Raw genomic sequence first — 24,014 nt, forward strand, 5'->3', positions numbered from 1 at the left:
ACACACACACATGAAAGCAGGACATACTGAGGAAGGGGGCCTGGGAGGAACAGTGAGACCACTCCTGTTCATCCCTATAAAATGGGAGACAAGTTGATTTATCATTCGTTAGACGGAACTATATAATAAAGGTATTTATGTGTGCAAGGCTGTGGTATGCAACAACTCTGGGGGAAGGAGGAAGAGAAAGAAATGAGATGTGGCTTTGGGTTGTATGTGCAATGCTTTTTCTCAGAGAAAGTAGTTTTTTGCAGAAAGAAGCATGCTGTCTGCTGGGATGTTGCTGTCCCATGAACAGTCACTATACTTTGATGCATCCCCTGCAGGGGACTCAGGGCCTCAGGAATACTAAACACCACGGGACCAGGCTTCGTCTTGACACACACTGGGAATCAACCCAGCTGTTATTTCCACGGGTGTGGAAGAAAACTAATGACTCAAGGCTTGAATCATAAGTGGTCCAGCTTCCACTGGCAGAGGTAGATAAGTGGGTGAGAAACTCAGATACATTCACAGCAACTGCAGCCTCTGACCGGAATGGGTTGAACCTACGAGCCACCCTTGGCTTCAGCCTTGCTCTTAGTTCACAACTTTGTGCGAAAGAGAACTTGGCAGCAATGCGAAATGTCACAATTTGAAGGAGTCTCTGCCAGGGCTGGACAGTTCAATTTCCTTTTCCACTCACTGCCCCAACATTGTCCTGCTACTTTCAAAGAGGGAAATCCAAGCATAAGGGCTTCGTGAGCCAGGCTGAGAGCTCTGGACATGGAAGGAGAGGGAAGGGCCAGGTTCTCACTGGGACACATATGGTGGTGTGTAAAAGCATGGACCCTGCACCAGAATAGCCCAGTCCAATGCACTGCATCATTTCTCCTATTTCTAGGACCTCTGGCAAGCTCCCTGGAGACTTCTGTAGCTCAGTCTTATCCTTAGCAAATAAGGCCAACAGTAGTACCTGCCCCTGAATTTTAACAAGGTTAAAATCACAAAAAATTCAGAAGAATGCATGGTACAGTGAGGGCTCAGTAAATGTTTGTTTTTATTATTATTTTTACTATGATTTACCAGTTATTCTAATTTTGAGCAAGAGGGTTTCTCTGAGCCCTAATTAGGAGTCTTGCCCTACCTCAAAGCAATGCAGGACAGAAGAGCCCCCAAATTGGGGCTTAGCCTTGTTCTTGGCTTCACCCAGGAAAGAATGTAAGGGTAAGCTGGTGGTGTTAGACAGCAACTTTATTGAAGCAGTAGCCTATAGCAACAGAGGCACTGCTCCTTGCAGAGGAGGGTTAACCCATAGACAGTGTGCCCAGAGTGGCAACTTACGGCAACATCACCAGAAACAGACCTGTGGCTGAACAAGTTGAGTTTGTTACTCATTGAAATAAGGGAAAACACTATGGAAAACTGTGGTGTCTCTCAGTAAGAGCACGTTAAGGAAGACAGTATAGGATGTGGGACTTAAGTTAGATTCCTGTCTTCATCAGTTCTGGCTGCTATATAACAAAGTACTATTGACTGGGTGGCTTATAAAAAACAGCAATTTATTTCTCACAGTTCTGAAGTCTGGAAAGTCTAAGATCACAATGCCACTGTGGTTGGGGTCCAGGGAGGATCCTTTTCTGAGTTGCAGAATGCCAATTTCTTGCTGTTTCCTCACATGGCAGAAAGAGGGTGAGAGAGCTCTCTGGAGTCCCTATTATAGAAACACTGATCCTATCTGTGAGAGTTTTACCTTCATTCCTTAAACACCTCCCTAGGCCCCATCTCCTACAACAGTCACCTTGGGGGTTAGAATTTCAGTGCTTGGGGAAACGTAAACATTCAGTGCTTAGCAATGCTTTAGGGAATGTTTGACGGAATCAGACTTTTGCTCTGAAGTGGAGGCCATCAGGAAGTGATGTTAACACTATGATTGAATATCTTTAAAAATGTTATCTACAATTTGGAAGGAAGTAAGGTTAAAGCTGTGATTGGCGAATAAGCCACTGTTACACATATTAGATGGGAATGAGGGGTGTTTGGTCATTTGTGTAGTTTAGATAAGGTTCACGTTTCTGTCTGCATTCAGACATGATTGTGGAGTGGTCTCCTTTTTGTCTTGATTCATCACCATCACAGAGTGGCCTTTTCTGATGCTGGTACTCGGTGAAATTGTTTATACTCAGTCGGAGAATATTATGACCTAGCTGTGAGTGCCTGTTCCACTCCTAGCAACACCAAGGCCTACCAGTGCTGGACCAGTTCGCCAATATGAAGGTTGCTTCTCTCTTTCTTTATACCCTCTTTTGGCCAAAGCAAACTAGTCAGGCATCAGGATGTATATCATTGATATCCACCATTGCTGAGATGTTGCTAATCTGATGTTTATCCAGAGCTCACTGCCTGCAGGCAAATTAGGGTTTTAATTCACCATCTTGTAGTAGTCAGGATATCTCTCTTCTTCTAAAGCATTTCAAAGTCATGAACTAACCTAAAAATCATAGCTGCTATAACACCTTCTTTATCTTTGGGCAGCTGACATATCTGAGTGAGCTTATATAAGAAGCTTATATTTCAAGCCCAAATTTAAGTTTCTGATCACATATACAGCTTCATAATTTTCAGTTTTTCTTTTTCAGTATGAACTGCATAAAATCAAAATAAAATCACATTTATCTTGGCTAGAAGGTTTGCATGATTGTGAATAGTTCCCCAAAGGCTGGTAATTATTGGGTCCTCTTCATCAGATAAAAAATAAATCTATCAATAAAATAAAATACAAGTTAAAATAAAAAAGATAGTGCCTGGGTTCAGAGTGAAGCAGCAATGGATGTAGACCTTTGAAGGGTAAGGCAGTACTATTTCATACATGCCACACGACTGTCAATGAAAGAATCTGTGTAGGATGAGAAACTGTTAAGTGTAGTAGAGATCCTAGAACTAAATCAATGGAAGTTTTCATACATTTTGCTGTTGCTGTTACAGATCTTAAACAAGGTCGATAGAGCTTGGCTACTAGAGCTAACAAAAGACTGAAATAAGCAGTAGGTCCCTAATGATTCCCACATAATTGGGTCAACACTTACTGAGAATTTTTATAAACAAAAAGTAAAAAGGGATTTGTGAATCTAGAATCTTGGAGAAAAATCTTTTAATAGTTATTGTTTCTGTGTTTATGCTTAAAAAGGAACATACTTCTTCTAACTTGAAAAGTATACAATTACTAAAAGCTAATTCTAGTAAAACTTTTTACTAATATAAAAGTAGCATCAGCTCTCTTCTGGATTTGACAGGTTTGAAAAATTTTTGTATGTTTTTAAATCCCAAAGTTGAAGGAGTCTCATAACAGTTTTGAATTGTTTAAAACCTGAAGAGTTTCAACAAACCTAATTATTCCTATTTTCCTTTATTTTATAGGGTGAAAGAGCAAAATTATTCTGAATTTTGGAAGGGTAAAAAAAATCATTATAAAAGACAAGATATAAATCATAACTAAAGTCAAATAATTTCAGGCAACGTTATAAATGCATTGTAAATAACTATTCTAATTAAGAATAAATTAAGAAAAGTAAACATGAAGTTTCTTAAAAACTGATTTAAGTGCGTACAAAAGGCACCAAAATTTAACAGAATAATTAAATCACAAAAAGAAACTTCTACAGTCTAAGCATAAAATAGGCCAGTCATTTTACATGAAAATGACACTCATTTTTTTTCTGTTTTACATCATTTTTATAATAATTTGGAGTAAAAAACATGTATTTAGGTATGCAGAGACAAATATAAAAATAAGTAATAGTTAAAACTTCTACCTATGGCTTTAAAAAACAACTAACTTACCAGTATATTAAATAATACACACATATCATATTAACTTTGTCCTATGAATAAGCTATTAAAAATTTCTTAAGCATAAAATTATATTCATATTCATATTTCTCTAATTATCATATCTTGTGTAATTAGAGATTTATATTAATTATCCTTATATTAAATTAAATAAATACATATTATAAAATATATAGTACTTCATATTATAAATACATAAAAAACAATTATATTATAAATATATAAAATACATAATTTATATTATCAATATGTAATATATGAATTATATTTAAAATGTGTAATATTTATATTACTTATCATCTTTAATCAAAATAACCAACTTCTTTTTCCAGACACACAAAATATTAGAGAATTAAAAAATTGTTTTATTATTTTTTCTCTATGAACACACATTATTTTAACAATTCAAAGGGATGGATGCACACACACACATATATACCCATATACATATTTATTTCTATTTGTATAATTTTGAATATACTAAATATATATTCTCCAAAGAAAACTGCATATTTTGTTGTTAATCTATTGCCATTCTAAAACAATCAAAATAGAAACCTTTGTTATTTGTATTTTGAGTCCATTTTTTATTTAGAAACTTTCCAGGATTTAAAAACTTATTAATTAACTGAATTATTTGTATAAGGTATTATAGGTAGATAAGGACAGAGAAATTGTAATTTAGTTAATAAATTAAATAATTATAATTTGTAGCTTGTAAAAGTATCATAAAATGAAAATCTCTAAAAAGATATTCATTATTGTCATTTCATTTAATTGAATACAATTTAGACTTATAATTTTGTATTTTAAGCAAATTATGAAATTAGTGGTAACTTATTTACAAGCTTTTTTATGAAATGACTTATTTAGAAGTTTATTTATAAACTTACATATTTGTAAGTATATAAATCCAATATCAGAAACTTATAAAATTTAAGTCATGAGAAATTTTATCCTCTTACAGAACAAACAAAAATACTGTCTTAGCATTATGTTTATATGGTAAACTGATTTTTTAAAACTAATTAGGCCAAAAACTTCTTTTATATTGAACCCAAAGTCATTACTTTTTAATTCATAATTATAGTAACAGAAGCCTACTATTTAAATATGCTTTTAAATGTCCACCAAAAGAAACACCACTTAATGACTTCTGTTCAAAGACAAGGTCTCACGCTGTCACCCAGGCTGGAGAATAACCTTTTGCTTCTTTCTTTTCACATTTAACAGCTTAATTAAAATATGATTTGCATACTATAAAATGTGCCCACTCTAAGTGTACAATTCAATTTGACTAAATTTATAGTTGCACGAGCACCACCACAATCCCATTTTAGTACATTTTCAAACCCCCCACAAAAGGTCTTTCACATCTGTTTGTAGTCAGTTCTGTCTTTCGTCCCCAGCTTTGGTTAGGCACAATCATGTGCTCGCCTTTTCTAGACATTGCATATAAATGGAATTACACAATACCTAGGCTATTTTCGTCTGGATTCTTTCACTTAGCACAGCGTTTTTAAGGTTCATTCATGTTCTAGCACATATATTAGTTGTGTGCTTTTAATTATGGAACAGTTTTCCATGGTATGGATATACCACATTTATTTAACCATTGGCCAATCAATGGGCATTTCAATTGCATCCAGTTAGACCTATTAGGAATAACACTAGTAGAAACATTGACAGACACGTCTTTGTGTCAACATGGTGTCATTTTTCTTAAACAGGTTCCAAGAAGTGGAATTTCTGGGTTGCATGGTAAGTTTAACTTTTTAAGAAACTGCCAAACTTATTTCCAGTGCAGCTGCACCATTTTAAACTCGTACCAGCAACGTGTGGGGATTCCAGTTTCTCTTCCTCCTCGCCAACGCTTGCTACTGTCTTACTGTAGCCATTGTAGTGGGTATTTAGTAGTATATCATTGTGGTTTTTGTCTATGATATCTGGACCTATGATCCACTTCAGTTAAATTTTTGTGCAGTATGAGGTAAGACTCTTAGAGTTTTCGTTGCTCTATATACCTGACCTTGTGGCAATACTAAGATGCCTTGATAACTGGAGCTACATGGCAAATTTTGATAACAAGTACGTAAGTCCTCCAACTTCATTCTTCTTTTCAAATATTCTTGTGAATATTTAAAGTCTTTACATTTCCATATAAATTTTAGGATCAACTTGTTAATTCTGACAAAAATGCCTCCTAAGATAATTACAAGGATTAGTTTGAATTTGTAGATTAATTCGGGGAGAATTGTGATCTTGACTAGAATTAGTCTCTAATCAACGAATATGAAATGTCTTTCCACTTATGTATACCTTTTACATTTCTCTCAGCAATGTTTTATAAATTTCCATGTATAGGTTTTGCAAATGTTTTCCTGTATTTATCGCTTTTATTCTTTTTCATGCTATTATAAATGAAATTTTTATTTCATGTTTGATTTATTTATTGCTAGTATATAGAAACATAATTTTGGAGTTTGATTTACTATCCTACAAAGTTGTTAAGCTAATCTATAACTTATAACATTTTCTACGTACAGAATCTTGACGTCTGTGAATAAAAACAGTCTATTTCTTCCTTGACAAACTGGATGCTTTTATTTTCCTATTTATAATTTATATTTTCTTTATTTCACTGAGTAAAAAAACTTTACTATAATTTTGAATAGAAATGGCAAAAGTGGATATCTTGGCCTTGTTCACAAACATAGGGGAAAAGCATCCAGTTCTGTATCATTATGTGTGATGCTATCCGTGAGTTTTGTATAGGTGTTCTTTATTAGAATGATGAAGACGTGCTTTTTTTCACTAGTTTGTTGAAGTTTTATCATTTATGGGTTAGATTTTTTTTCAAATACTTTTCCTCCATTTATTAAGATAATCGTGTGGTTTATGTTCCTTATTCTAATGTGGCATATTGTTTTGATTTTTGAATGTTAAACCTACTTTGTAATCCTGAATCAAATCCTATTTGGCCATGCCATTGTGTATAATCCTTTTTGTATGTTGTTGCATTCTGTTTGCTAATATTTTCTTAAGGATATTTGAGTTTTTGTCCTGAGGATATACTCAGGATATACTTATCCTCAGTTTTATCTTTGATATATCTTTGCATTTGTATCAAGGTTGACACTAGCCTCATAGAATGAGTTAAAAAGTATTCCTTATTCTTCTATTTGTAAAAGAACTTGTGAAGGGTTTATATTACTACTTTAATTATTTGATAGAATTCACCAGACAAGTTGTGTCCAGACTTTTCTCTGTTGGAAAAATTTGATTGCTACCTCAATTTCCTTGTTTTTTATAAGTTTATTCAGATTTTCCAGTTATTCTGCAGTCAGCTTTGGTACCTTGTGTCTCTGAAGGAATTTGCCAATTTTATCAAAGTTGCCTATTTTTTTGGCATAAAGTCATACATAATCTTTTCTTATATTCCTTTCTAAACTTTGTAATGTTTATAGTATTAACAGTGATATCCCCTCTATCATTCCTGATTTTACAAATTTGTGTTTTGTTTTGGTTTAGATTTTTTGGTCAGTTTAGTAAAGCTTTGTCAATTTTGTTGATCTTTTCGAAGAATCAATTCTAGTTTCATTAATTTTCCTCATTTTTTTGTTCCAAGCCCATTAACTTCCACTCTAATCTATTAATTCCATTCTTATGCTTGCTTTTGGTTTTAGTTTGCTGTCTGCTTCTAAAATCTTAAGGAGAAAACTTAGGTTATTAATGTAAGACCTTGATTCTTTCCTGACATAGGCATTTAAAACTATTTCTTTAATCTCTTCTTTCACTGCATTGCATAAATTTTGATATTAGGTTTTTATTTTTATTGAATTTGAAATATTTTCTTATCCTCTGTTGATTTCTTCTTGAACCCATTAGTTATTTAGGAATGTGTTGATAATTTCAAAATGTTTGTAAATATCCTGGAATTGTTTCTGTTGTTGGATTCTAATTTAATTTTGTAGTTGAAGTACATTGTATGATTTAGATCATTTAAAATTTAGCATGATTATTTTATGGCTTAGCATGTGCTGCATCTAGGAGACATATGTTACCTATGCACATGTACACTTGAAAAAAAATTGTACTCTGCAGTCATTGAGTGGACTGTTCCATATACCTTCGTAAAGTCGACTGGGTTGTTAGTGTTGTTCAAGTCTTCTGTATCTTTGCTAATTTTCAGTCTGGATATTCTAGCAATTACTGAAAATCGTGTATTGAATTCTCCAGCTATATTTAATGTTCTAATGGCACATTTTATTTTAATTCTATCAGTGTTTGTCTTATGAACTATCTGACTATTATTGGAGATACATACACATTTATAATTGTTTTATCATCTTGATATGTTAAGCTTTCATCATTGAGATGTCCCTGTTCATATTTAATGATATTTTTTATCTTAAAATCTATTCTGATATCTGTAGCCATTGTACCTCTCTTATGGTTACTATTTGCATGATATCTTTCTATTTTGTCTTCTATCTCTTTATGTCTTTAAGCTGTGTCTCTTGTAGAAACCATGTAGTCTGAGCATGCTTTTATATACCATCTGGTGTCTTTGCTTTATGATTGGGGTGTTCAGTTTATATTCATGTGATATGATTGCATGTATGTCTGTCATTTTACCATTTGTTTCCTACATGCCTCCTGTGGTTTTTATTCTTGGTATTTACTGAGGGGCTTCTTTGTTGTTAAATATTTCTTAAGTAATTTTTAAATTCTGTGTTAATTTTCTTTTTACTATTTTTGTGTTATTTTTTAATGGCTGCTGTACAGATTAAAATACAACTGTCATTACAGTCTACTGCAGATTAATGCTATCTTAATTACAGTAAAATATAAACATTTTATTCTAATATATTTCTTCCCTCCTTTGTGCTATTATTGTCATTGAAATATGTTTTAATTACAATAATACAATGTATCGTTTTTGAGACATGAAGAGAAGGAATTAGAAGCATACCTTTTTTAAAATCTATGAATCCACATCCACATATTAACCATTTTTGATACTCTTCATTTCTTCCTTTGGTTTTGGGTTATTGTTTAACATAATTTGCTTTCAGCCTGAAATAATTCCTTTTGCATTTCTTATAAGGCAAGTATGGTTTCAATCAATTCTCTCAGTCTTTCTCTAAGAATGTTTGAATTGTAACTTCATTTTGGAGTAATAGTTTTGCTGGGTATACAGCCAATGTTGGGCAAAGTTTCATTTCTTTCAGTACTTAAAATATGCCATCCCGTTGCCTTTTGGCCATCATTGTTTCTGATGAGAACTTAGCCATTAAGGTACAGTTTCTCCCCTGTACATGATGAGGTTTGTTGTGTGGCTTTTCCCCTTGCTGCTTTAAATATGTTTTTCTTTATTTTTAGCTTGCAAAAGTGTGTCTACAAAACATCTAGATGTAAACTATTTGTATTTATTCTCTTCTTATTTATTGAAATTCTTGGATATTCAAGTTAATGATTTTGATAAAAATTTGAAAGTTTCTAGTCATTATTCAAATAGTTTTTCTTCTTTCTCTCTTCTTTTCTCTCCCACTTCACATATATAGGTTCACTCAATGTTATCCCACAGATTTCTAAAGCTCTGTTCATTTTTTAAATAAAGGCTATGTAAATTTGTTCCCAAATAAATTTCTTCTAATAGACAAACAACACACAATATCTTAAAGAAGCAGAAGAACCACAGAGGCTGGTATCAGGACAAAACAAATTCACTCAGGAACAATACAAAACTGATCAGACAAACAAAAGTACCAGAAGACCCCGTATTTAGAAAAACCAAACACAGATGTGCTTCAATAAAATATTAGAGCTCAATTGTACGTTAAATTACCACCCAAAGACAATTTGATATCTCAACAGGCAAAATACATATAGGATTTTAGCTTGTGTGAGGTTTTTTGGAGAGAATTCAGGAAGCAGAGCTTTGCTTTGTTTTGGATACTATTAGGTAGTGGAGGCACTCCATGATTGGTTATCTTGATAAATCTTATACAAAAAAGTAACAGGAGAGTGATCTTAAAGCTGTGATTGTTAAACAAATGTCAGTTACTCATATTATGACCAGGAGAGGAAAATGTTTGGCCATTTTTGTGGTTTGAGCAATTTTTATGTTTTTTCTGCATTCAGAAATATTACAGATTGGTCTTATTTTCTCTTGATCCATTATGGTCAGAGAGTGGCCTTGTCTAATGCTCGTATCTTTTTTATGTTCAACAGGAGAACTTTACTACCTAGCTGTTGAGTACCAGGCCAGATCCTGGCAACACCACATCTAACAGTAACAGTCCAGTTCTCACATGCTGGGGGCTACTTTCTCTTTTTCAATGTGGTGAATCCAGGAATGCCACTCTTAAGGATGTGGGCTAGCAGGGCTGTGAGGTGGGCTGGAAGGCTCTCAGGTTCCCACAGACAAGAGAGGGTCTCAAAGAACTATGCAGGGGTGGGCATCCTGCAGTTGGTGGGATCACACTGGACATTTGTAAGGAAAACCCAATGTCAGGGGCATCAATGTGAAAAGAATCTCTCTTCAGTCTAGAAGAATCCAGACTGCTTAAGGCGATAGCTGTGGTCAAAAGAGGGCACAGCTCTGAGATCATTAATTTACTGAGTATTTTGATGATTCACTGGTACTAAATGGAGTCTCTTCCTCAGGTTTGAGCTTATACCTGAGGTATATACCTTCCATTTCCAGAAGAGAAAGAAATCACAAGTTGAATCATTGTGGAGAGATGGTAGGAAATTCCTCCATGTCCATGTAAGGACCAAAGAGGCCCCCCAGCTGGAATGATGTCTTTTTGAAAGTGTTTAGTGAATGTTTCTGGAGATGGCCATCAAAGCTGAGCTGATGGTTTACTTTCTAAGGACCTTACTCAGGTGGCCACTTTCATTCTCTCTGCATAAATTATTTCTGTCCGCCTCCCCCAGGCGACAATAGAACTGCATGGGCTTTCTTATTAAGAGCACTATCATGGAATTTCTAATGTGGAATTTATAAGACCACTCCGTTTTGTGTAATTTCCCTTCTAATTACTGATTTTTTTCTGTGTATTTTTTATCTTTTCTGTAATTTTGATTATTGCATTTTTCTTTCTTTTTTTCTGTAGTTTTTTTTTTTTAAGTACATGCAGGATTTAAATAAAATATAATCTGGTAGTTTGTTTAAAATTATCTAGATTTCTCTTGCGATGTTGTTTATATTCTTCTTAGCCTGCTTTTGAGACACTTCATATCCTTTCTTTATAAAGAGTAGATATGTCAGGAATAAAAGAGCAATAATAATGTGCCCAGAATTTTTTCACTGTAAGACATGTCTGTGATGCTTCAAGGCCTTCTGTTGAAACAATGTCCCAAAGAGTTCATAATGACTAACAGAAATTCTTGCTTCGAAGAATCGCAGATGAAAAAAAGAAAAGAAAAAAAAAACCCACTGAAACTCTCTCTGCTTATTTGATAAAAGAACTGGTTGATACCAAAATTAGCCAGGCATGGTGGTGGGTGCCTGTAGTCCCAGCTACTCGGGAGGCTGAGGCAGGAGAATGGCGTGAACCCAGGAGGCAGAGCTTGCAGTGAGCCAAGATAGCATCACTGCACTCCAGCCTGCTTCTTTCACTCTCACTCCTCCCAAATTTGCACATATGACTCATGAGGTAACACAAGAGGTAACTGCACATGCCTGAGGACTTTTCAGACTCTGCTTCCCTTCTACAATCACCTGCTAATCCCAGTATCTACCCCATAAATCTTTCTAAATACTGCCTTAGAACCAACACAGGGACAAGATGAGATTGACTCCTGTCTCTTTAGGGGTTAAATCTCAGTGTAAAGTTTTTATTTTCTCAAAAACCCGTTGTCATAGTGTTGGCTTCCAGCGCACAGGGCAGCGACCCCCTTTAGGTTGATACCACTATTTCCTTCCTATGAGTGATGTCATTTATCTTCACTGGGCTCTGCTATCTTCAGAGATTCTTCTTTTGTGGATTTGCTTTCTGATTTTTCAAAGTTTCATGGCATCAGTTTCTTCTAGTGGTTAAGAGGCAAGATACCTTGTTGTGAAGGCTGTTTGCACACCCTCCTGGGGGCCAGAGCAAACCCTGCCAAGACACCAGCCATGTTTTTGAGGCTTCTCTCCCAAGCAGACTGCAACCTCTCTGCAAGAATGTGCAAACTACAGCATGTTTGTGGCAGCCTCACATACTGATCCTAGAGCACCTATATCTTCCTCAGTGTCAACTTCAAAACGACCTTTCTGTGAAGCTTAGTTAGCTCTAATACGATGCATGTCTCATCGACAAAGTGATTCAGAAAATGCAAGCAGTCATCTTCATCACAGTCCTATGGATTTCCAGGCTAAGGGGCCATACAGGGCAGGATTGACAGGTAGGCCAAAGCTCTGGGTAGGGAAGGTGGTGCCAGGCAAAAGGTTTGGAAATTGAGTGGAGGGCCTAGGACCATTGCAGCCAGGAACTGAGAAAGCTGGAGTTGGGACTTGGGGAGAGGGAAGCTGTAGACCATAGACTGTGGTCGGAGCCTCAGACTCAGGGGAGGATGCGGTTGAGAACGTGGAGAGGGGTGTCCTTGGGGGAGGACCTGGGAAATAAGCCTCCATGAAAAGGTCCTGGAGCAGAAGCTGGAGCCCAATTGACATACCATCACCCCATCCCTTCATGTCCAGCCTCTCTCTGCTGGGATCACCCCCTGGCAACCGGCCTTTTATGAAACCCCTCGGCCTGGCTGACAAATCCCCAGCTTCACTCCAGGTGGTCACAATCTGACCCTTGTGACCTCATGCTTCCCCACCCCCACTTGTGATTTCATCACGGGAAGTTCTTCTCCAGTGGCCCCTGATCCATGGAGACCCACCCAGCGACAGCCCTTATCTCCCTCCACCCTTGCTTCCTTCTCACCCATCTCACCACCAACTGCCCTGGAGAGCCAGATGTCCCAAATTTTGGAGTGAAACTAATTGAGGCTCATTTCCAGGACAGAGGGGTGAGCTGGATCTGAAGAGCCAAGCAGAAAGGCTTCCCAATATTACTAGGTTGGGAGGGGTCAGAAATGTGTGGCTGCCGCAGCTGTTCTGACTCTGCCCCCAGCTTTCGGCTCCACCTGCTTAAAGCACCTTCAGAGGTTCCCATGGTGACAGTAAACAGGTCTCCACTGCCTTGGCCATCTGCTGTGTTCACCCCACTTCTGATCTTGTTGGCCGCTCAGGGACTGACAGCCCAGATGTGCAACTATGATGAGCAGAAACAGGGAGGACTGGAGCCCCCAGGTGAGTGGAGTGGCCCGGCTTTAGGGAAGAGCAGCCTGGGGATGTGGTTATGGATGAAAGAGGCTCTGAGATTTGGGATTTGAACTTGGGGATCAAGACAGCTGTTCTTTCTTTATAGGAACTTCCTATTAAAAAACATTTTTTCAATTTTTTAATAAAAATAAGAAGGAGCCTTATAAGAAAATGTTCAGTACTGTAGCCCAGGCTCTCAAATTGATCAGTATAACTTAAGGTTTCTATGTCTGGTTACTTTTCCTATTTTAGTATAATAAAATAAAATATCTGACTCACTAGAGGAAATACAGAAAATGTGTACTCGAAGCAGAAAAAGAATTAATTAAAGAATCCCAGCATAGCCATCACTCGTCTTAAGAAACAGAGTAGTATTTACCTTAGCCTTCTTCTGTGGGCCCTCACACCCTGTATCAAAAAACCACCTCCTCGGTAGCCATTATGCTGAATTTTATGTTTATTAATCAATTGCTATTCTTTGTAGCTTGACTTCAACTTTCTGTACTCTTAAACAATATATTGAGTAGTTTTGCATGTCTGTAAATTGTAAATATGGCTTTATATTATTCTCTGGGTCTTTTTTTGTGGCGCCGTATCTTATTCCCGCTGATGCACCTCCTGAATGTCTGTCATTCTCACCTATGTCTCTCCCTTTCTACCCTTCTTCTAGCCATTCTCATCACTTCCCTGATCTGTCTAAATTCTGCCCAGCAGTCCATGAAAATGGTGTGCTGATGACATATGTAAGGACTCTAACTCCCCTCAAGCAATCTGCTCACCTCAAAAGGTAAAACATTGGCTCACTCCTGATGAAATAAATGACACATAAGGTCACAATTCAATCATACTCTCCTTGGATACTACTTCTTATGTGAACATCAAACTTATACTCACTTCCTACACACTAAACATATCTTGTATATTTGGAGTAAAAATTAGAGAAGCAAATACAGAGATCTGAAATATAAAACATTTTTTAATTACCATTTCAATCTCGCTGCTTGTTATTGTTCTGTTCAGGGTATCTAATTCTTCCTGTTGTAAGATAGGAGGGTTATATGATTCCAAGGAGTTATCCGCATCCTCTAGGTTTTCTAGTTAATGCGCATGAAGATGTTCATTGTAGCCTTGAATGATCTTTTGTATTTCTGTGATGTCAGTTGTAATATGTCCCATTTCATTTCTGATTGAGTTTATTTGAATTTTCTCTCTTCTTGGTTAATTTTGCTAGTGTTCAATCAATTTTATTTATCTATTTTATTAAGCTGGTTTCAAGAACAAGCTTTTTGTTTCATTTATCTTTTGTATTGTTTTTTGTTGTCGTTTCAATTTCATTTAGCGCTGCTAAATGTTTATTTTGTATATTTCCTTCCTCTTGCTGGGTTTGGGTTTGCTTTGTTCTTGTTTCTCCAGTTCCTTGAGGTGTGAACTTAGGATGTCTGTTTATGCTCTTTCAGACTTTTTGATGTTGGCATTTAGAGCTATGAACTTTCCTCTTAGCACTGACTTTGCTGTATCCCAGAGGTTTTGATACATTGTGTCACTATTTGCATTCAGTTTGAAGAATTTTTTAATTCCCATCTTGATTTCATAGTTGGCCCAATGATCATTTAGGAGCAGGTTATTTAATTTCCATGTATTTGCATGGTTTCGAAGGTTGCTTTTGGAGTGGATTTCCAGTTTTATTCCACTGTGGTCTGATAGAGTGCTTGATATAATTTCAATTCCCTCAAATGTATTGAGGCTCATTTTGTGGCCTATCATATGGTCTATCTTAGAGAAAGTTCCATATGCTGATGAATAGAATGTATATTCTGCAGTTGTTGGGTAGAATGTTCTATAAATACCTGTTAATTCCATTTGTTCTAGGGTATAGTTCAAATTCATTGATTCTTTGTTGACTTTCTGTCTTAATAACCTGTCTAGTGTCATCAGTGGAGTATTGAAGTCCCCCACTGTTATTGTTTTGCTGTCTATTTCATTTGTTAAATCTAGTAGTAATTGTTTTATAAATTTGGGAGCTGCAGTTATAGGCATATATATTTAGGATTGTGATATTTTCCTGTTGAGCAAGGCCTTTTATCATTATGTAACGCCCCCCTTTGCCTTTCTTAACTTCTGTTGCTTTAAAGTTTCTTTTGTCTGATATAAGAATAGTTACTCTGGCTCACTTTGCACAGAATATTTTTCTTATCCCTTTACCTTAAGTTAATGTGAGTCTTTATGTGTTAGGTGAGTCTCTTGAAGGCAGCAGATAGCTGGTGAATCCTAATCCATTCTGCAATTCTGTATCTTTTAAGTGGAGCATTTAGGCCATCTGAATTAAATATTAGTATTGAGATGTAAGATACTATTCCATTCATAGTGCTATTTGTTGTACATGTATGCAATTCTCATCAAAATACCACCATAATTTTTCATAAAACTACAAAATCAATTCTAAAATTTATGATAAGCAACTGCAGCAAAGTCTCAGGATACAAAATCAATGTGCAAAAATCACAAGCATTCTTATGCACCAATAACTGATAAACAGAGAGTCAAATCATGAGTGAACTCCCATTCACAATTTCCTCAAAGAAAATAAAATACCTAGGAATCCAACTTACAAGGGATGTGAAGGAACTCTTCAAGAAGAACTACAAACCACTGCTCAACAAAATAAAAGAGGACACAAACAAATGGAAGAACATTCCATGCTCGTGGATAGGAAGAATCAATATTGTGAAAATCACTGTACTGCCCAAGGTAATTTATAGATTCAATGCCATCCCCATCAAGCTACCAATGACTTTCTTCACAGAACTGCAAAAAGCGACTTTAAAGTTCATATGGAACCAAAAAAGAGCCTGCATTGCCAAGTCAATCCTAAGCCAAAAAGCAAAGCTGGAGGCATCACGCTACCTGACTTCAAACTATACTACAAGGTTACAGTAACCAAAACAGCATGGTACTGGTACCAAAACAGAGATATAGACCAATGGAACAAAACAGAACCCTCAGAAATAATACCACACATCTAAAACCATCTGATTTTTGACAAACCTGACAAAAACAAGAAATGGGGAAAGGATTCCCTATTTAATAAATGGTGCTAGGAAAACTGGCTAGCCATATGTAGAAAGATGAAACTGGATACCTTCCTTACACCTTATACAAAAATTAACTCAAGATGGATTAAAGACTTAAATGTTAGACCTAAAACTATAAAACCCCTAGAAGAAAACCTAGGCAATACCATTCAGGACATAGGCATGGGCAAGGTCTTCATTTCTAAAACACCAAAAGCAATGGCAACAAAAGCCAAAACTGACAAATGAGATCTAATTAAACTAAAGAGTTTCTGCACAGCAAAAGAAACTACCATCAGAGTGAACAGGCAGCCTACAGAATGGGAGAAAATTTTTGCAATCTACTCATCTGACAAAGGGCTAATATCCAGAATCTACAAAGTACTCAAAAAAATTTACAAGAAAAAAACAACCCCATCAAAAATTGGGCAAAGGATATGAACAGATACTTCTCAAAAGAAAACATTTATGCAGCCAACAGACACATGAAAAATGCTCATCATCATTGGCCATCAGAGAAATGTAAATCAAAACCACAATGAGATACTGTCTCACACCAGTTAGAATGGCAATCATTAAAAAGTCAGGAAACAACAGGTGCTGGAGAGGATGTGGAGAAATAGGAACACTTTTACACCATTGGTGGGACTGTAAACTAGTTCAACCATTGTGGAAGACAGTGTGGCGAATTCCTCAAGGATCTAGAACTAGAAATACCATTTGACCCAGCCATCCCATTACTGGGTATATATCCAAAGGATTATAAATCATGCTGCTATAAAGACACATGCACATGTATGTTTGCTGCGGCACTATTCACAATAGCAAAGACTTGGAACCAACCCAAATGTCCATCAACGATAGACTGGATTAAGAAAATGTGGCACATATACACCATGGAATACTATGCAGCCATAAAAAGGATGAGTTCATGTCCTTTGTAGGGACATGAATGAAGCTGGAAACCATCATTCTCAGCAAACTATCTCAAAGACAAAAAACCAAACACTGCATGTTCTCATTTATAGGTGGGAATTGAACAATGAGAACATCTGGACACAGGAAGGAGAACATCACACACTGGGGCCTGTTGTGGGGTGAGGGGAGGGGGGAGGGTTAGCATTAGGAGATATACCTAATGTAAATGACGAGTTAATGGGTGCAGCACACCAACATGGCACATGTATACCTATGTAACAAACCTGCATGTTGTGCACATGTACCCTAGAACTTAAAGTATAATAATAATTAATTAATTAATTAATTAAAATTTATATGGGAGCGAAAAAGAGCCCGCATAACCAAAGCAAGATTAAGCAAAAAGAACAAATCTGGAGACATCACATTACCTGATTTCAAACTATACTATAAGGCCATAGTCACCAAAATATCATGGTACTGATATAAAGCTAGGCACATAGACCAATGGAAGAGAATAGAGAACCCAGAAATAAACCGAAATACTTACAGCCAACTGATCTTTGACAAGGCAAACAAAGACAAAAAGTGGGGAAAGGACACCCTATTCCACAAATCGTGCTGGGATAATTGGCAAGCCACATGTAGAAGAATGAAACTGGATCATCAGCTCTTACCTTATACAAAAATGAACTCAAGATGGATCAAGGACTTAAATCTAAGACCTGAAACTATAAAAATTCCAGCAGACCACATCAGAAAACCTCTTGTAGACATTGGCTTAGGCAAGGATTTCATGACCGAGAACCAAAAAGTAAATGCAATATAAACAAAGATAAGTAACTGGGACTTGATTAAACTAAAGAGCTTTTGCATAGCAAAAGAACAGTCAGCAGAGTAAACAGAAAACTGACAGAGTGAGAGAAAATCTTCACAATCACTACATCTGACAAAGGACTAATATCCAGAATCTAAAATGAACTCAAACAAATTAGCAAGAAATAAACAAACAATCCCATCAAAAAGTGGGCTAAGGACTTGAATAGACAATTCTCAAAAGAAGACATACAAATGAGCAACAAACATATAAAAAATGCTCAACATCACTAATGATCAGGGAAATGCAAATCAAAACCACAATGTGATACTATTTCACTCCTCCAAGAATGACCATCACCAAAAAATAATTTAAAAAAATAGTTGTTGGCATGGATGCGATGAAAAGGGAACACTTCTATACTGCTTGTGGGAATGTAAACTAGTACAACCACTATGAAAAACAGTGTGGAGATTACTTAAGGAACTAAAAGTAGAACTACTATTTGATATATCTATCACACTACTGAGTACCTGGAAGAAAAGAAGTCACTATACAAAAAAAAAAAAAAAAAAAATACTTGCTCATGCATGTTTATACCAGCACAATTAGCAATTGTAAAAACGTGGGACCAACCCAAATGCCCATCAATCAATGAATGAATAAAGAAATGCTACGGTTTCTGTGGCATATAAACACCAACAATGGAATACTACTCAGCCATAAAAAGAAATGAATTAATGGTATCTGAAGCAACCTGAAAGAGATTGGAGACTATTATTCTCAGTGAAGTAACTCAGAATGGAAAACCAAACATTGTATGTTCTCACTCAAAAGTGGGAGCTAAGCTATGAGGATACAAAGGCATAAGAATGACACAATGGACTCTAGGAACTCAAGGGAAAAGAGTGGGAAGGGGGTGAGGGATAAAAGACTACTAATTGGCTGCATTGTATACTGCTCTCATGTGATAGGTGCACCAAAATCTCAGAAACCACCAATAAAAACTTACCCATGTAACCAAACATCACCTGTCCCCCATTAACCTACGGAAATAAAAAATTTTTTAAATAATAAATAAAACTGCTCTTCAGTAAGACATGTTTCCATTAAAAGAATGTCTAGAAACCTCCTAAGGGAAGCAAGCATAGGCCACTTGGAAGAAGTTTCAAGAAGGAGAGCTGACACCAACTTCGTACACTGGCAGTACAAGGGGCCCTCAGTAAGTGTTACCCTTCCTTATCATGTGTGCTAAATATTTAAAACTTTGAGTCAGACAGCTTCAAGCTTGGTGATCTCTGTCGACCTCAACCTCAAGGCTTTGTCTAGAGGGTCAAATGAGAAAAACAACAACCAGTTGGTGCATTTTTCAGGAGTCATGCAAGTGCTGTTGTCTTCCCTCTCTTTAGGCTTTGATGATTTAGTCGTTACATTTACTGTAACACTTATCATGATCTGTTGTTTTTTCAAGTTATTTAGGCTGATGCTTCTAAAGCTAACTGTATTAAGGACCATTTAAAAAATTTCCAGTGCTTTTCAAGTAAATACTTTTGTAAAAGAAAAATTTTTTTAAATTACTGGAAAGAGAAAATACAAAAATTATACACGTTAGAAGTCAAAAGTGTTTACTGATAAATTTAGAAAATGTAAAACTAAATTTAAATACATATATCAGAACAGATACATAGAAGAAAAATAATTTCAGAAACTATACTCAGTGTTTGCTGAATATGTGCATTGGGGAATGAGTGTGGAAAAGAGCAACTCAAGTTGTATTTTTCCTCTCTTCTCTCAACAACAAAAATCAACACAGAAGACTTCTACTACCAAACATGTGCAGGTTTCTCTTCATACCCCAAGCTAGCAATTGATTCTGTAGTGAAAACCACCTGAGTGTCTTCCAATTTCATTTAGTTCTGACACTGTCTACCTGGGAATGACCTCAGAAATCACAGGTTGAGGGCTCAGTCGCACAAGAACACCCCCTTCTTCTAGCCAGTAGAAACCCCACACCTCCAGAACTTCTGACTGACTGGCTTCAATTTGTGGTTCCCACAAACCCCTGTTTGAGTTTGACTAATTTGCTAGAGCAGTTCACAGAACACAAGGAAATACTTATGTTAATCCATTTCTAACAAAGGATGTTTTAAAGGATCCAAATGAAAAGTCAGATGAAGAGATATATACTGTGAGGCCTGGAAGAGCACAGGAGCTCCTGTCCCCGTGGAGTTGGGGTGTGCCACCCTCCTGGCACATGGACAAGCTCTCCTTCACCTGCCTGTCAGCCTCCACATGTTCAGCTCTCCAGAAACTCAACACATTCTGTCCTCTTAGGCATTTTATGAGGACTCCATTAGATAGGCATGATTGACAAATGTGTAGAAATGTGATTGGATCAGAGGGTATGATCTATAATATATATTACAATGCTGATAGACTGAGTGGGGAAACCCAGCAAGGCCTGTCTATTCAGATTCTTTTTGGCATCTCCGGGCAGCATTCCTTTGTGCAGCATTCCTTCCTCCAGAGTAGAGCAGGACCCTTTCTTAAAGGAGGATCTTATGGCCCACAATCAGAGAGGTGAAGGAAGATTAGAGAGGACAGGGAAGGTCAGAAGGAGAGATTATATTGTCTGAGGTTTCCTCCTGAAACTTAAAACACTCCAACATTACAAAAGAAGACTATGAAAGTTATAAGCCAACCACCATGGATAAAAAAGTATGTATATGTATATGTATATGTATATGTATATGTATATGTATGTATATGTATATCTCACAAGTGGTTAATAGAGAAAATTGCTACTGTTGTTGTCACTTTTGTCCTTCAATAACTACATTTAAAGTAAAATTTTGACTGAAATAACAATTGAGTTTTTGAGCCACTTCAGCAATCTCATGACAATAACTATTTTAGCCTTAATCCAAAATGAAACAAGTGATGTGTTTTCAAAATGTATCTTCAATTCTTCAGCAATAATCAGTTACATAATTTTCCTGTACAATTATAATTAAAAATAAATATTTTTAAATTTTTAATTGGTAATTAATATTTATACATGTTTATGGAACAAGTGTGATATTTCTTACATACATAGAATATGTAATGGTCCAGTCAGGGTCTTTAGGGTAACCTTACCTCAAGTATTTGTGATATTCCATGTTTATCATTTCAAGTCTTCATGCTATTTTTGAAATAAGCAATACATTGTTAACTATAATCACTCTACTCTGCTATTGAACATTAGAACCTATTCCTTTTATCTAACTGTATGTTTGTGCTCATTAACTAACCTCTGTTCATCTCCCTGCACCCTTGCCACACACACTCTTCTCAGCCTCTGGTATCAATCAATCTATTCGCTACTTCCATGAGATTAATTTTTTTAGCTTCCACGTATATGCAATGACATGCAATATTTGTCTTTCTGTGCCTGCCCTATTTCACTTAACATAATGACCTCCAGTTCCATTCATGCTGCTGCAAATCACATGATTTATGTTTTTTGTGGCTGAATTATATTCCTTTGTGTATAGACATTACATTTTCTTTATCCATTGGTTTATTGATGAACACTTAGGTTGATTCCATGTCTTTGTTATTGTGAATAATGCTGCAATAAACATGGGGGTGCAGATATCTTATTGAAATATGATTTTATTTCCTTTAGATAAGTACCCAGTAGTGCAATATCTGCATGATATGGGTAGTTGTATTTTTAGTTTTTACTAATTTATATTCTCAACAATAGTGTATACAAGTTTTCTTTTCTCTACATCCTCAACAGCATCTGATATTTTTTGTCTTTTTAATAATACTCATTCTAACTGAGGTTAAGATGATATCTAAATTATCTTTCAATGAAAGGAATGAGATCTGGATACATGAATGTTAGTCATGGACCTTCTTTTGACACAAAACATCAAAATGTTACATAAATTTGTAAGGCTTTTGGTGATAAATTTTGGCAGATGTGCAATATCAAGACCACCAACTACTCTACTAATATTTGTCATTGAGTCATGGAACTTTTCTGCAGAAACAGTATTCTTCCGAGCTTCTAACTTGGGATTTTGCTCTTCAACCTTATCAGTCACGGAAAAACATGTTGAATTTTTTCTTTGCAAAGCAATATTAAGATAATTGAAATGACTAAAGTATTAGACAAATGAGAAAGACTGGTTGTCCTATTCCGTATTAGGTGAGTATCAAATTGGTTGCTTAACTTGGAAACACTGAGCTCATTCTCTAGTTCAAATATTCTCCACCAAACCTTTCCCCTCAATGAAAATGTACCTCCACATACATTGACAGTTGTTTTTAACCAGTTTCCCCATTATTGCCTACAAAAAATTTTGAATTAAAATTATTACCATTTATGTGATGCATATGTTTTACTATTTCTGTAGTCACAATGTTTAGTTCAACTAGATTTTTTGCTTTTTACAAATAACAAGAATTTCTCAATGAAGAAAACATTACATTGATTTATAACCTATCAAAAGTTTCTAAGTCTGGCTAATTGTTCCAGAACATGGCCCTACTGTGCTCAACAATTAATTACATAGCTCCTTCCATTTATAACTCACCACATGAATTTGACAACATTTCTCCTGCTCTGTATCCCATTCAATAAAGCAATTCCATTTGCTGTGACACAGTCAAATTGCACTAAAAGTTTTGAAACACTTGCTCTCAACCATTGTATTAATCATATCCCAGGTCAGTAGTTAAATATTTGCCGTGTATCAGTGGTCCACAGACCACATCAGAGTTCATGCTGGTCCTAGGACAAGAGTCAAGCACACCCTGCTTTCACCAGCTGCTGGCAGGTGTCACTCAGGTAATACACAGCTGAACAGAACCCAGTTCTCTCTCTTGACTGGGCCCCCCATCAATACATTAGCTCTGAATGATGCTGTGAATCTCTCTCAGTACAAGGTCATAATCCTAACCCAGATGATTCCAAGATGGTGCTCTTTCCCCACCATGATAACCTTTCTGCAACATCCTTGACCATTCTCACCATTATTTCTATTTCCCCTCTTTAAGAACATATGGGTACATCTGGATCCCATCATGTCACATGCGAATTGAGGACAGCTTGAGGACATTCAGTGTCAAGCCCTCTCTTCTTATGCCTTTATCACCGTGACATTTTCTCCTCCCAGGATCCCAAATGGGAAATAGGTCTTGAAAGGGATATCAGACACACATCTAACCATGCGTCTCACCATTACATCAGTCTTTGGTCACTGTAGGAGTACCATTGCCCATCACCATATTAAAAGTGGCCACATGCAGAGCCTTCCTTCCTTAGAGTCCATGCATACAAGAAAAGATACTTGCTCACAAATGTGTATAGCAGCACAATTGCAATTTCAAAAATGTGGAACCAACCAAATGCCTATCAATCAACAAGCAGATAAAGATACTGTTTTATACATATACATATATGTATAATATATGTATAGTGATGGAATACTACTAAGCCACAAAAAGGAATGAATTAATGGCATTCACAGCAAACTGGATGAGATTTGAGACTATTATTCCAAATGAAGTAACTCAGAAATGGAAAGCCAAACATCAGTTATGAGCTCCCACTCATAAATGGGATCTAAGCTATGAGGATGCAAAGACACAAGAATGATACAATGGACTTTGGGGACACAAGGGGAAAGGATGCGACAGGTATGAGGGATAGAAGACTGCGAATTGGAAGATGCATGCACTAAAATCTCACAAATGACCACTAAAGAACTTACTTGGGTAATCAAATACCACCTCTTCCCCAAAAACCTGTGGAAATAAAAAAATTTAAAAAGACATCCATTATTGTCATTTCATTCAATTGAATACGGTTTATACATATAATTTTGTATTTTAAGCAAGTTATGGAATCAATGGTAACTTATTTATGTTTAGTTGTAAACTTGTTTATAAGTATATAAATCCAATACTGGAAACCTATAAGTATATTTACTATCTGACCCTTCACAGAAAGCCTTGGAGCCTTGCACTGGATGGTCCATTATAACTTCCATATTCTAGTTTTTCAAAATCCTTTTCTGCT

General features: G+C 36.1%; 2 long non-coding RNA genes across 14 annotated transcripts in view; one reads left to right on the top strand and one right to left on the bottom strand.

The window, feature by feature from the left end:
- Positions 1-12,693: 12,693 nt before the first annotated feature.
- Positions 12,694-24,014, top strand: part of LOC105481503 (uncharacterized) — a 41,158-nt gene continuing 29,837 nt past the window's right edge. For 11 of the 13 annotated variants that reach the window (XR_011613516.1, XR_011613518.1, XR_011613519.1 and 8 more), the window contains exons 1-2: positions 12,694-13,120; positions 13,803-13,919. This is a non-coding gene — a long non-coding RNA (uncharacterized lncRNA). Of the gene's footprint in view, positions 13,121-13,802; positions 13,977-19,054; positions 19,162-24,014 lie in introns of those variants that run through there. The other 2 variants (XR_986985.2, XR_011613515.1) reach the window with 2 other exon arrangements.
- LOC105481504 (uncharacterized) lies at positions 19,171-23,717 on the bottom strand. The gene is made up of 3 exons (XR_986991.2): positions 23,707-23,717; positions 21,077-21,122; positions 19,171-20,589 (listed from the first exon to the last, which is right to left on the bottom strand). It is a non-coding gene; the product is annotated as an uncharacterized lncRNA (long non-coding RNA).

This window comes from Macaca nemestrina, chromosome 15 (genome assembly GCF_043159975.1).
Source record: "Macaca nemestrina isolate mMacNem1 chromosome 15, mMacNem.hap1, whole genome shotgun sequence".
Taxonomy (NCBI): domain Eukaryota; kingdom Metazoa; phylum Chordata; class Mammalia; order Primates; family Cercopithecidae; genus Macaca; species Macaca nemestrina.